The sequence below is a fragment of the Melanotaenia boesemani genome, chromosome 3, assembly GCF_017639745.1.
Source record: "Melanotaenia boesemani isolate fMelBoe1 chromosome 3, fMelBoe1.pri, whole genome shotgun sequence".
NCBI lineage: Eukaryota > Metazoa > Chordata > Actinopteri > Atheriniformes > Melanotaeniidae > Melanotaenia > Melanotaenia boesemani.
In genome coordinates, this window is record NC_055684.1 from 19928504 (window position 1) to 19941268 (window position 12765).

The 12765-nt window shown below is 36.6% G+C and overlaps 1 protein-coding gene across 1 annotated transcript in view; it reads left to right on the forward strand.

The window, feature by feature from the left end:
• LOC121637246 (metabotropic glutamate receptor 4-like) overlaps positions 1 to 12765 on the forward strand; it is a 218966-nt gene that overhangs the window by 180989 nt on the left and 25212 nt on the right. The window lies entirely within an intron of this gene.

Below are 12765 nucleotides of genomic sequence, written 5' to 3' on the forward strand. Positions count from 1 at the left end.
CTCCCCCCATTAAATGTGACTACAATCTGATTTATGTTACCTAAAGGGAAAGGAACATATTTGTTGTTTGTTTCTCTCAGTAAATCAATTCTTGATTAACTTATTCCACTTTAATTTAATATTTACATGGAGGAAAAGCAAACCAGAATGCACCACTGCAGACCACATGAGAATGCTCTTTTAAAGGTCAAACAAAGGACTTATCTGATTTATCTTTGAGAGTTGGTATTTAGTTTTAATTATGATCACTATCAGGCCAACGTATAATATTTTAAAAGAGGGTCAAATGCACTTTGAAGAAACATCTTGAACTAATATAGTACTGATCAAATAAAATCAAATTTATCCTAAAAAGCAACCAAAGTGCTTAACAATTATCACAAGCAAAAGACAAACAACAAAAGATTTATAAAAGCAGACACAGTAAAAGTAATAAAATAATAAAAAGTCAGATTAAAAAAAAACTTTTTAAATTATTAACACCCAAATATTGCACAATGTGCAGAGAAGACCTGCTGCCTTCAGACAGCTCAGCAGAAAAAAGGGAGCTCATGCTGCATGATGATGTGCGAACTGTCTACATATTAGGAGCTGTTGAGTTCATATTAATGGCATTGATTTTGTACATGCGTTGGATCACAACCCTTCCAGTAATGAACCACTACAGAGTTCATTTGCATTTGAACTAAGACTTTTTTGTAATCTTGTTTTGGTTTTAACCCCCACAAAAAACTATTAATCCTGCTCACATCTACTGCAAGATTTTATTGTTGCCAATTAATATAGCCGAGTTGTTCAGACAGACACTACACCTTATTCCTTTAATCCTGTCATAGTGATGGCACCAGAAGAAAAGTCAAGGGATAAAAAAGTTATTTTTGGGCACCATGAATGTCACCACGAAATTTCATGCCAATATATTAAAAAATGTCAAACTTGTTGTGGTGCTTCAGGAAAAGTCAGATAACTGAGATTAAGATATATCCTCTGGCATCTGTTTAAAGTTTAATTTTCATGGCAAACTCATCAAAAAAAGTTGTGGAGATTTTTTTGTATGAACCAAAGTGTTTGACAATCAACAACCTGACATTAAAGTCCTTTGTTTCAGGTTTGCTGCACTTCAGTTCACAAAGTTAACCCTTCAATGTTTTAATTAGCAATTACCCAGTGAGGCGAGCCTTGAGCGGGTTTTCGCTTTTGGTGTCAAGAGCCTGCCACCTGCCAGGCGTGACGTGCTTTGGGGACGGTAGCAGGTGGGGAAGTTGGTGGGGGCGGTACACCTGTCAAATGGTAATGCAGGTGTGCTGAGGCAAGCTCAGTGAGGAGAGAAACCTCCCATGGAGCAGAAGGGCAAAAGCTAGCTTGATCTTGATTAATATTATCATTATTATTATTATTTTTTTTAACATTTCCTGAAGTTGCAATTGTCAGAATTGAAAATGAAAAGTTTGCAGTTTTATATGTTAAATTTATGAAGGATTGGGACCCAAGTTGTATAGTAACCTCTGCAGTACAGGTTTAAAGGTTTTGTTTGTAGAGCCTTTGCTTTTTCACATTGGGTTCCTTTAGATGGGAAATATTTTTGAAGTAGGGCTTTATTAGACATTTTAACAGCAGAATTTTGTGATTCTAATGTAGCACTACATTATTTTCCAACTCTAAATATCTGTGCTTCAGACTGGTTTTAATGGCACAGGGATGTTTGTTATGCACATTCCTGGAGCCATCTTTGCCCAAACCGGCCTTGTGCATATAAATACACAAGACATCTCATGTCCAAATTAAAAACTCTCAGAAAACAACGCTATTTTAATTTTGTGGCAAAAGATTGTGAAGAGGAACAGGGTTTAATGAACTCTTAAATCAAGTAGTTGCTTCAAAGGTTTGTTGTTGGACCAGAATTAGTTGCAAAACTCCTCAAAAATGCTTCATCCATCTTTAAATATTCTCCACACAGTTACTGTTTTGCAAAAGCCCCATTTACAGATAAAATGCTTTCTATTAATCAAGTCGCAACTCAACATTGTTATTCTTGTGTGTGAATTACTCTCTTGGTTCTTTTCTGTGACATTTTCACACAGAGGACTGACTATATCGGAACCAGTAACGTGTCAGTTTTAACAATGCACATGTATGACCAGCAGCAAAGAAGCAGGTGTTCAAAGGAATCAAGGGATCTGATATTAATTTGATAACAGCACTTTCCAAACTGTTCATGATTTAACCAACAGTAGGAGGAAACTGTTTTAACAATATGAGGAGAACATAGAGGATTTTGTTTGCTTGTGTACTCTACACTGGTGCAAAGATTATGATTGAACTGCGTTTTCGGTATTAAAAAATGTTGTGATCTGAGGTTTGTAAAACCAGCAATGTTTTGGTGAGGTTAAGGTAGTTTAATTTCTTTACCTTGGTGATATGGGATTCCTTTTATTGTTTCCCCGGAGGCGTACAGTTTTGTAAACCTTCCTACAAACACCTCATGAATTTTCAACCCACCACTTAACTGACTTTGTGTCTTTCATTATTTGACCTATTTTCCTTTCCTTCATGCAGCATTACATTATACCCATTTATCAGTCAAGTTCACATTCATGACTGGCATTTTAATAATTGACTGCTTTCACACAAAGAGAAATGATCCAGAGTTTCATTATATACACATCGCCTTTTATAAAGCAATAGGACTCAAGACAATTAAAATTCTTTCATAGACACTGGAGTGTGCACTGTTTGCACAGATAAATTATTCATTTGAACTTCTGCTCTTCAAAGTAATTTGTCATTCTAATATCTACTTATTACACAATGTCAATTCAGTATTTAATTCACATCAAAAGGTAAAAGGAAATATTTTCCTTAAGAAAAAAAACCTGACTGAGTCATTTTGCGGTTTTTCCTGTCTCTAAAGATGAAAGACATTTTATTTAGTTAATAAATTCTTTTATACGTGAGCAATGTTCAGTTTTCTTTTTTCTGGTAAATGGATAAATAACCTGTGCTGTCTGGACTGCAGCATTACCGTTATAACCAGCCACAATCCAACGAATTATTGTCCCCTAGACACATCTTCCCTCTGGATCCTGTATCTGTTTGCTGCTTTTACAGGCATCATCTGTTTTCTGCAGTCCAACTTGGTTTTCAAGTGTGGAATTCAGGAAACTGCTTAAGAAACATTTTATCACATCTGAGTCAAACGTTTATTTCTCTCCACTTGACAATGATCTTTTTATTGCCCAGCAATATAAATATATGTATGGATAAAGACAGAAAAAACTAATCCAGATCGTACATGGAGCCTGATTCGAGTCCTTTATTTGTCATAATAAAACCTGAGGTGACAGCATGATATTCCAATTTGATTATCCATAATTTTGTTATTACTACAAAATTAATACATAGCATCTGCCCTCTGTGGCTAAATAAAACACATTTTAGAAAAGGCAATTATATTAACATTTTCAGGTCACAACAAAAGAGTTTTGTACATCTTTTGAGACAATATTGAACATATCTTAAGGTGTCATTGCCTGAGGTTGTTTATCTAAATGCAGCTAATAATAAGAAGCTTTTGACTTGCTAAGGAACCACTTGAAAAGACTAAATCGTCTCCTTCAGCAACAGCTGTTAAGATGCTCTTAACCCCCCTTTCTGCACCAGCTGAGCTGCACAGAAAACAAGTGCACGGTGGAGAAAAACAACTGATGAGCAGCTGTTCACAGCGTATTGTATGTTAGGGTCAGTAGTTTGCATGATCTACCATCAAACAGCTTCTATGTTCTCATCATCTCAAACAAACATGCTCTGATAGTCGATGTGTGCTGGAGGTTTATAACATCTTTATATCTACTGCTGACCTGCATTCCAGAAGCAGCTACTCTGGTTTATAGGAGAGCAAAGTTTAAATTATTCTAGAAGAAATGTATTAAATTTTACACCAGATAAAACAGACATTAATTCAAAGTGGGATAAAGTTAAGTTTTAAAACAATTTTATTATTAACACTTTTTCATACAAAAGTTAAAAACAGTCTTGCTATAAATGTGCATTAATGATACACAGTAAATCAGCAGGTGTTTATTTATTTGTTTGAACATGGAGGATAGTGTGATTCTCTTCAGGAGCATTTTTAGTCTGCATTTAGTCTGCTGTGTGATAGACATTTCTAGGCTGACTTTTATTCTTACCAGACTATATTCACACAATCTGTCCAGAAGAGTTGCTGTAGGCTTGCACCACACCTCATCTAATTGCATCAGCTCACAGCTGTATATTGAACCTGTCCAGATACATAAAACAGCCTGACTACTGAGTGGATTTGTTGTGAGTTACATCGTCTGAGATGATATTTATCTCTATCTTGGTCTAATTGTATGTTACACATCAGGAAACACACAGCAGTGGTCCTGTTTTTCTAACAAATAAGCAATCGACAAAAATATTTGCAGAAGTAGGCCAATTTTGGTGATAAATCATCCTTAGGGCCAAGTCAGCAAGAATCTATCGTTACACACTTCTGTTTATTGTCAGCAGTTTAGCAGACATCTGAAAAAAATGATAATAAAAAAATCATATATATCTGTACCTGCACAGTCCTGTCAGACCATATCCATCACAAATGCGTTGACTCAAACTCTATCTGTTGAAACGGATGATAAAGGTCAAAGAAACTTCTTAAAATCCAAAGAGAAAGGATCTCCAACTCCTAGCTTGTTCAAAGATAAAGAAATAAATACAAGTTATCTCAGTGGACTGTCAGGGTCAAGCAAGCTGATGACAGGTAACTTTTCAGAAAACATGAGAATTTATCTAACCAAAGAATTATTTTAATTTCATTCCTGTTTTGTGTTTATTTTAAAGACATAAAATTTTCTTTTATCATGTTTTCCATATAGATGATGATGAAATCATAGCTGTATTTTTCTGTTTTGAATTCCAAGTATTTCACATGCTCATTTTTGGTTCAATAAGCAGCAGTTGGAGGTTTGGCCGCATGAGTGGAAAAATTAAACACCTTCAGACTAGCACTGTGCAGAGCTTCTTTATTGTTGTTCCTTCCTCTGCACCTGACATCTAACAGTCGTTGAGAATTCATTGGACCACAAACGAATGAAACTTTGTGCCGGTGTCTCATGTTTCCCGCAGTCACAACAGTGGAGGCGTTTTTGTTCCATCACAGACCAGCAGCTCGTCCTCTGTTATTCTCACCAGGAGTAGCGGATATGGTGTGAGGAACAAAGGGAAGCTTCTAGGCGTTCTTTTTTTCACACCTCTCTCTCTTTCTCCTCTTAAGGATGTTCAGTCAAAAGATAATTTCAATCAACATTTTTATGCATAATATAATATGCCCCCCTTTTTTTTCTTAGCAGGAATTACACAGAATCCTGCTGCTCACAATATCCTGTCTGTATCTAACATGGGAATCTACATCTAACATGATGAGTCTGTGAGTCTACAGTCTACTTCTGTCTTATCAAAGCGCTATCTCAAATCCTGTTGATGCCAACAAGAGAACAATGACTGTATCACACAGCATGACCTTGCAGCTTGTGATGCTGGCTGTGTGAACATGAGACTGAGTGACCTCTTCTAAATCTAGCATGAAACCATTTTTTGCACACTGTTCCTGCATCTTAGCTTAGTTATTAGGATGTGAAGATAAACTGTTAGAGTTCATACCGGATTTAAACATTGAAGTAAAATGTTTCCAATTTCAGCCGTTAAAAGCAAACTGAAAAAGGTTATGTTGCAGATACACTGTCACTGAGCTGAGTGTGCAGCCCACATTCAGTGTCACCTTATGCCTCGTTTCCACCGGTGGGTGCAGCTCAGGATGGTTGGGGTATGGGTATGGTCTGTAAACTGTAATCTTGTTGCATTCCCACAGCCAAGCGTAATCTTACTTGGGAGGTGGAGCATCAGCCAGATAGCGATAGATGCCTCTACATAATAACAATGGCGAACTCTCTTCTTCACGTGCGCCTGTTTATTATGTTTGTTTATGTTTATCACCCATTTCAGCAGAACCTGTGGTGGCACTGGCTCAGGGGGGAGGGGAAGAGGGACACGACGTGCATGAGGCTTTGATGCGGTTTTTAAACTGTTAACATTCTTTTGGTACTTTATTAATGTTTGAACGTTTTATAATGTCTGCTGATTTTTGAAAGCACAGTATATTGACTTGCAGATTACATTGAACAGCACCATTGCAGTTTCTTGTTGTAAAAATAAAGTCTTAAATTCTGCCCCTCTCACAGTCCGTGAATTTCTTCATCCCCAATGATCCAGAGGAAAATGTGGACCTCCTCCGATGTCCAAGGAACGGTGCTCCATGAAGCCATTTTTAAGAGATTTAATAAGCAAAAGGGAAATCTGTTGCTCTAAACATGGAGCCAGTCCTGCTTTGATTTTAGGCCAGTGACATTTTTTTTCTTTCAACCAATCAGTGAATTGCAGTATGTCAAGCTCCATTTTTTCATGTCTGATTGGTTAGATTGGCACCCCAACAGAAGGGTCCCCAAAATGTAGGAAGGACATTAGGGTACCCTTCTTCATGAGACTGTAAACGCAACTTAAAAAAGCAACTTTGTCAAAAAAGATGGAAAGTATTATTTGGGCTATCATTCTTGAGATGTGTTCTGCTATTTGTTCTTGATGTCTAACGTCAACACACATCATCTGATGACAAAGCTAAGCTACTGATTTGTGGCTGGACCTTCAGTTGTATGATTTACAGTACTCTGAAATGACCGTTCATGCATTTTGATAGACTTATGAAATGCTAGCTTTACCTGGCAGAGGTTGCTCTGGACCTTATTTTTGGTTATTTTCTTGAATAGGTTACACACAGAACTCTTTGGTTCTGCTGTTTTAATTTTTTTTTGTTTAGCATTTTGTTTTAGCATTGAATCTCACAGTCTAGCAAAGGCAAAGTGTTTTTCAGTTGTTTTTTTTTTTTTTTTTTTTTTTTTTTTTTTTTATTTTTACAGTTAGGTAAAGTGATTCCACCTTCTGGTGGTACTATTACTGCCAATACCAGTTAAATTGTAAATGTTAATATGGCACTTTACTGTGCCTGGAATGATACCCAAAGCACTTTACATTATACATCACATTCACCCATTCACACACACATTCACACAGTGATGGCGGAAGCTACCATGCAAGGCGCTCAATCACAACTCAATCAGGAGCAATTTGGGGTTCGGTGTCTTGCTCAAGGACACTTCAACATGAGCTCAACAGGCCTAGGATCGAACCGACAACCCTCAGGCTACAAGATGATCACTCTACCCACTTTATTTTAAAAATAAAACGGTTACATATATATACATATGACAATCCAAAAAGTCAAAAGTCGTTCCTCATTTAAAGAGATTATCAATTTACCTGCTTGCATATCTGCATCTATTGTAAATATAAATTTTGAACACTCACCTGATTAGTGTGTGTTTTTGCTTAGGTAAAAGAGGTAAAAGATACCAAGTACAGACAAGGCAAGGCAGTTTATTTGTACAGCACATTTCACATACAGGACAATTCAAAGTGCTTTACATAAAACAAAAGCATTACATATATTAAGAAATATTAAAAGGTAGCAACACAGCCAAATGTGTGCTATTCATTTCATTAATGTAAAAATAAAAAATTTGAATGCATTTTTACCTGTTAGGAAGTTGTAAATACTATGAATTCCTGGTTTATTAACCGCAAATCATTAAAGTTAGCTAATCAATGTCACATTTATAGACATGATCTATTATAATTTAAAATGGAAAATGAATATAGTAAACAAATGTTAAGAACTGTATCAGTCTACATCAAATTAAATTACACAAAACCAAATTGTTTCTCAATCACATTGTACCCCTGGTATTGAGAAAAGTAGTGATGTTTATCTGAAATTAAATTTACTCAAATTTTAGGTCCTGTTGATGTCCAGATTATATGTCTTTATTATGTCCTCTAAATATGAAAAGTCTACAACTGAGAGAGGTTGTTTTTGCATTCTTTTTTACATGATCGCATGTGTATCTTGTTGATTTTAATTAAATTTTATGCAAATAACTAGATTTTTTAAAGTAATTAGGGGTAGAAGACATTGGACACATTTAAGGGCTGAAGTGGAGCCCAACTAAATTCAGAACACAGGTCATTATAAGTTAATGACCAGCTGTCTACTTGTTGCCAATCACCAAGGTGTTTTGGTTGTGCATCGATGCAGAACAAGCACAGTTTGGATTAATAATTATACCCCAGCAATTATGGAGACATGTAAGTATTCAGCAGCAGAAGGGAGTTAGGGTTGCAATCATTAAATATTACATTTTATCGCATGCTCTCCATTAACCTCAATGTTTCTTTAAGAGCACACAAAGAAAAGAGGAATCAAGTAAACATCAGGACACACATATGTGACCCTGGCTGCAGTTGGGCAGCACAATGCATTGGTGGCAGAGACCTCTGTGAAGCTAATTATACCCCAGACTTGTGAGTGGACACTTTAGACAGTTATTTTGTGCCACATGACAGGTTTAATTCTGCATATGGACTTTAAAGGGTCCATGCAGGGCCAGCCCAAGTCACAGGTGAAGTAACTGACCACTTAGCCCCCCAGAGAGCTTGAGATATCTTGAATTAAAAACAGAAAAATAAATAATGACAAAAATATAGTTGAATAATGTAAATAAAATGCTAATATACACAAAACCACATTTTCTAAACCAACATAGAGACATTGATCTGCATTGATCCATTATCATCTCTCTCCAGCCTCTCAGTTACGGACCAAAGCAATGGTTCATACTGGACTAGCATTAGCCCCGCCCACTGAGTTTGATGGCTAGGCTGACAGATAAAATCAATTCATGATTCACTGTTGGTGGGTATCATGAATTTATTTTATCTGTCAACCTAGCCCATCAAACTCAGTGGGCGGATCCTGACGCCTGATTGGTTACCCTTTCCACAAGTCCAGGCAAAATGCTCTCCAGAAAATGGATCAATGCAGAGCTAGTGAACACATTCCAATACACTGTGTGGCGTTATTCCTCTACGTTGGTTGATACTCTATTAAAGAAACCCATAGAACAAACTTTTATTAACGCAGAGTATCGGGCAGTATGCGACGCAAAGGAGCTGCTGAGAGAAGCAGCGGATGTGATTGTGGAAGCTCTGAACAGAACTTCTACTTGGTGCTCCAGAACTGTGGTCGGGTCAAACTCCAAACGTCCCGGTCCCTGTGTGTGTTCTGCTTGTTGTATCATGGTACCAGAGAAGCGGTGGAGTACTTCTTCTAAACTTGAAGTCACTCTGGTCAATATTTTGGTCGAAAAGTGACGAAATAAGTCCAAGAACTTCAACAGATTCCCTGCTTTCTTCGATACATGCTCTGGGTTAGCCCCGCCCACTGAGTTTGATGGGCTAGGTTGACAGATAAAATAAATCCATGATGCACTGCAACACAGGACCATGAAATAATTAATTAAATAGTAAAATAATTAATTAAATGGTGAAATAATTAATTAAATACTGAAATAATTATATATGTTTTTACATATACTCATTTGTATTTTAATGAATTAATGATACATTTAAAAACACATTAATGTATTTATTATTTTAATTGTTTAATGACACATTTAAATAATTATTTAATTATGTATTTAATTAATTAATTGTGTCAATTTTAATTAATTCATGATACATTTAATAACACATTTATGTATTTAATTATCGTTTTAATTATTTAATGACATATTTAAGCAATTATTTAATGATATATTTAATTCATTCATTGTGTCACTTTACCTCCTCCATAGAATACTGACATATTGAAGTATTGAGGTATTTGGGACCCCCAAAATCAAATTCTGCATAGGACCCCATTAAAGCTCGGGCCTGCCCTGGGTCCGTTGCATGTTTTTCCATGTTTTCTGGTTTGTGAAAACAACACATCACTTTAAATGTCACTAACACTCCAAAAAAGAGGTAAATGGAGCTTCAAATATTTCAATGCAGTAGTAACTTATTTTATCCAGTAGTGTGAAAGTCATGCTCACAAGACCTTTTTTGTAACCTGGTTAATATCACATTATAGTTCCTTTTTTGTTTGAATGCCACAAGTAACTATCCACCAATACTTCTCATGGCACAGCACTTTCATTATCCTGGCCAACAACACAGTTGCAAAAACATTTGGAAGGGTTCGCTACACTTCACACACAGATGTTTTATTATTATGGCCCAGTATAATGCTGCATTTGTGGGTTAACTAACACTAAAAGCCAAGGTTGCTCTAACACTAAAAAGGGATACCTCTGAAGCTCAAGCAGAAAGTGAATCCTTTTTAGATCTCTGTAATAAGTTGATGTCTGGCATTATAACATATTTTAGAGCAAATATCACGGGTACACAGGGAAATGAACCAGTTCAAGCCAGTTCTGGCTCAGACATGTATGACTTGGAACCATTGGGTTGTCATGCTTGAAAGTGTGATTGGAGGTTTACCCTATTTAAGAGTTCCTGTAGTTTTCCACAACTAGAGCAGTTCAATTTACAAGTTACCATCTTCCTCTCCCCTGCCCCCTCAGAAAGCCTGAAGGAGTTTTAGCAATCAGAAAACATTTTAGCCACATCCCCTTGTTCTCAGGAGAACGATTTTCCCAGGAGTGATCTATTTCTCATTCTGAAAGTCTTTTAGAATTATGACTGGTGCAAAGCTAATTTGGATGTACCCAAGATTAAGAATTCAGTGAGTGGAAATGATCTTGCCATGTCCATTTAAATATTGAACATTCTGCCCTAAAATGCAGAGCTATCTTAATTTCAGTCGTTTTGGAAAGAATTACAGATACCTTCATCTGCATTTTCCTGCAGGGCTTCAAGGTTCTATTTTATAAGCAAGGATGGGAAAACAAGACTTGTCTTTTGTATTTTCTCTTATAGGTGTAATGTGCTGTCTTTTTGTCACACATACAAGGTGCTTCATGTTTATGTTTTTTATTTATTTTTTTGTTTGCTTGGGGCGGGGGCTGTGTTACAGGGTATGCCCTTCTCTTTTAGTTTCAGTGATGTACATGGGAACACCTGAACACACGGGTTGATTTAAAGATTTCAAGGCTTCAGCATGGGATCATGAAAAGATACATCTGAAAAAACCTCTTTAATGCTTTGGGCACTGGAGAAAAAGAAGCTCAGCATGATTAAGATCTTTGATAGACACTGGAACAGCTGAGCAGCAGTGCTGATGTGCTCACCGTGTTTATATAACCATGTTACCTCTCTGCTTGATAAATTCACTGCATTCCTCCTATGATCACTAGCTATTTTGTGTTGCTGGTGGTATTGTCACACAGGCATGGCTGAGCAAAACAGTAATACTGTAATCCATCAGGGCTGATTCATCGTGATGTGGATTTACGGCACAGCATCCTCCACGGTTAAAACAAAGAGCAAGAAAAACAATGCTCATCAGCAGAAATACATCAGCCAGAATTCGACATGTTTATCTAATGTTCTTAACTGGGATGTTCATTGTGTTTAGGAGACTTAACAAAATAATGGCTGCCAAAAGGGGGACTTGCAGAAGTTCCTTTAATTTTTCTTCTAAGTTAATTCATTAAGCAATGCTTAAACCTCTATCGAAGAGCTTAGAGGAAAATCTTTGGTGTGCATTCATTGAGACACATTATCGTGCCATGTCATAAGCATTTTTCTGGGATTTAGAATTGTTTTTTAAGTAATAAATCAGAGTATACTGTTAACGACAGCTGCATGAGGCCTAATCCTCACATACATAGATATTTCTTTATAGGTAAAAAAAAAGAAAAAACAAAGAAAAAGAAAACTTTCTTTAACCATGCAAAAGGCAATAATGTTCCTTCACTGTGGGTCAGTGTCAGGTAACACAACTGGTCTAGTTTACAATAATTCGTTCATAAACTTTCCTTACTATTTTTAAAAAACCATCGACTTAAACAGTCCAGATGAATTTTTTCACAGTGTAATCAACTCTCATCTACTAAACTGCACATTGAGCTATTCATAGAGAGTAATGATGTCCTTAAAATACAATGTTTGTCTTGCCATTCTTCTGCAAGATCCACTCAGTTATAACGTTGTCTCACAACTGAAAGATTTATTATAAACGCCATGTTGGCAGTGTGGTCTGAATTGTGGGAGTGTTGTCTGACACCTACATTCTTCAATATTGTGTAAGAGTAACAGTACATTTATGTGCACAATTATGAAAAGTCTAGTTAGAGGCAACATTTAAAGATGCATTAGAGAGTTTTTGCAATTTTCTCAGTGATGCACCCCCTATCAATGACTAATTCGGCATCTGTCTTGCATCCTACCTCTCCTCTGAGCTCTCTCCAGCCAATAAAAGACACTTTTATCTTGTCTTATCTCCTGTCCTCTCTCTGTCTTTTCCTCTCTTCCTCCAATAATGTTTTCTTGTATTTCTTTGCTAAATCAACCATGGTGCATGGTTAAAACGACAGATGTGTTTATATCCATTTGGTAGCGTCTGAAGCGGTGCGTAAAGCGAAACTCAACTGCAGCGGCGTCCCTGATGAAAAACTTGTATAGTACAGTTTTTCAACCTTGGAACACTTTTGGGCATTAACAGTTCCAGACATGCACATGATAGATGTCACTGTGCCATCGAACGAGTCTGGAATGTGAAAATTTAAGGTTGGAAAGTTTAGTAATGCATCTTTAAAGATATCACTGATGTCATACCAAAAAGATGTTAGTCCA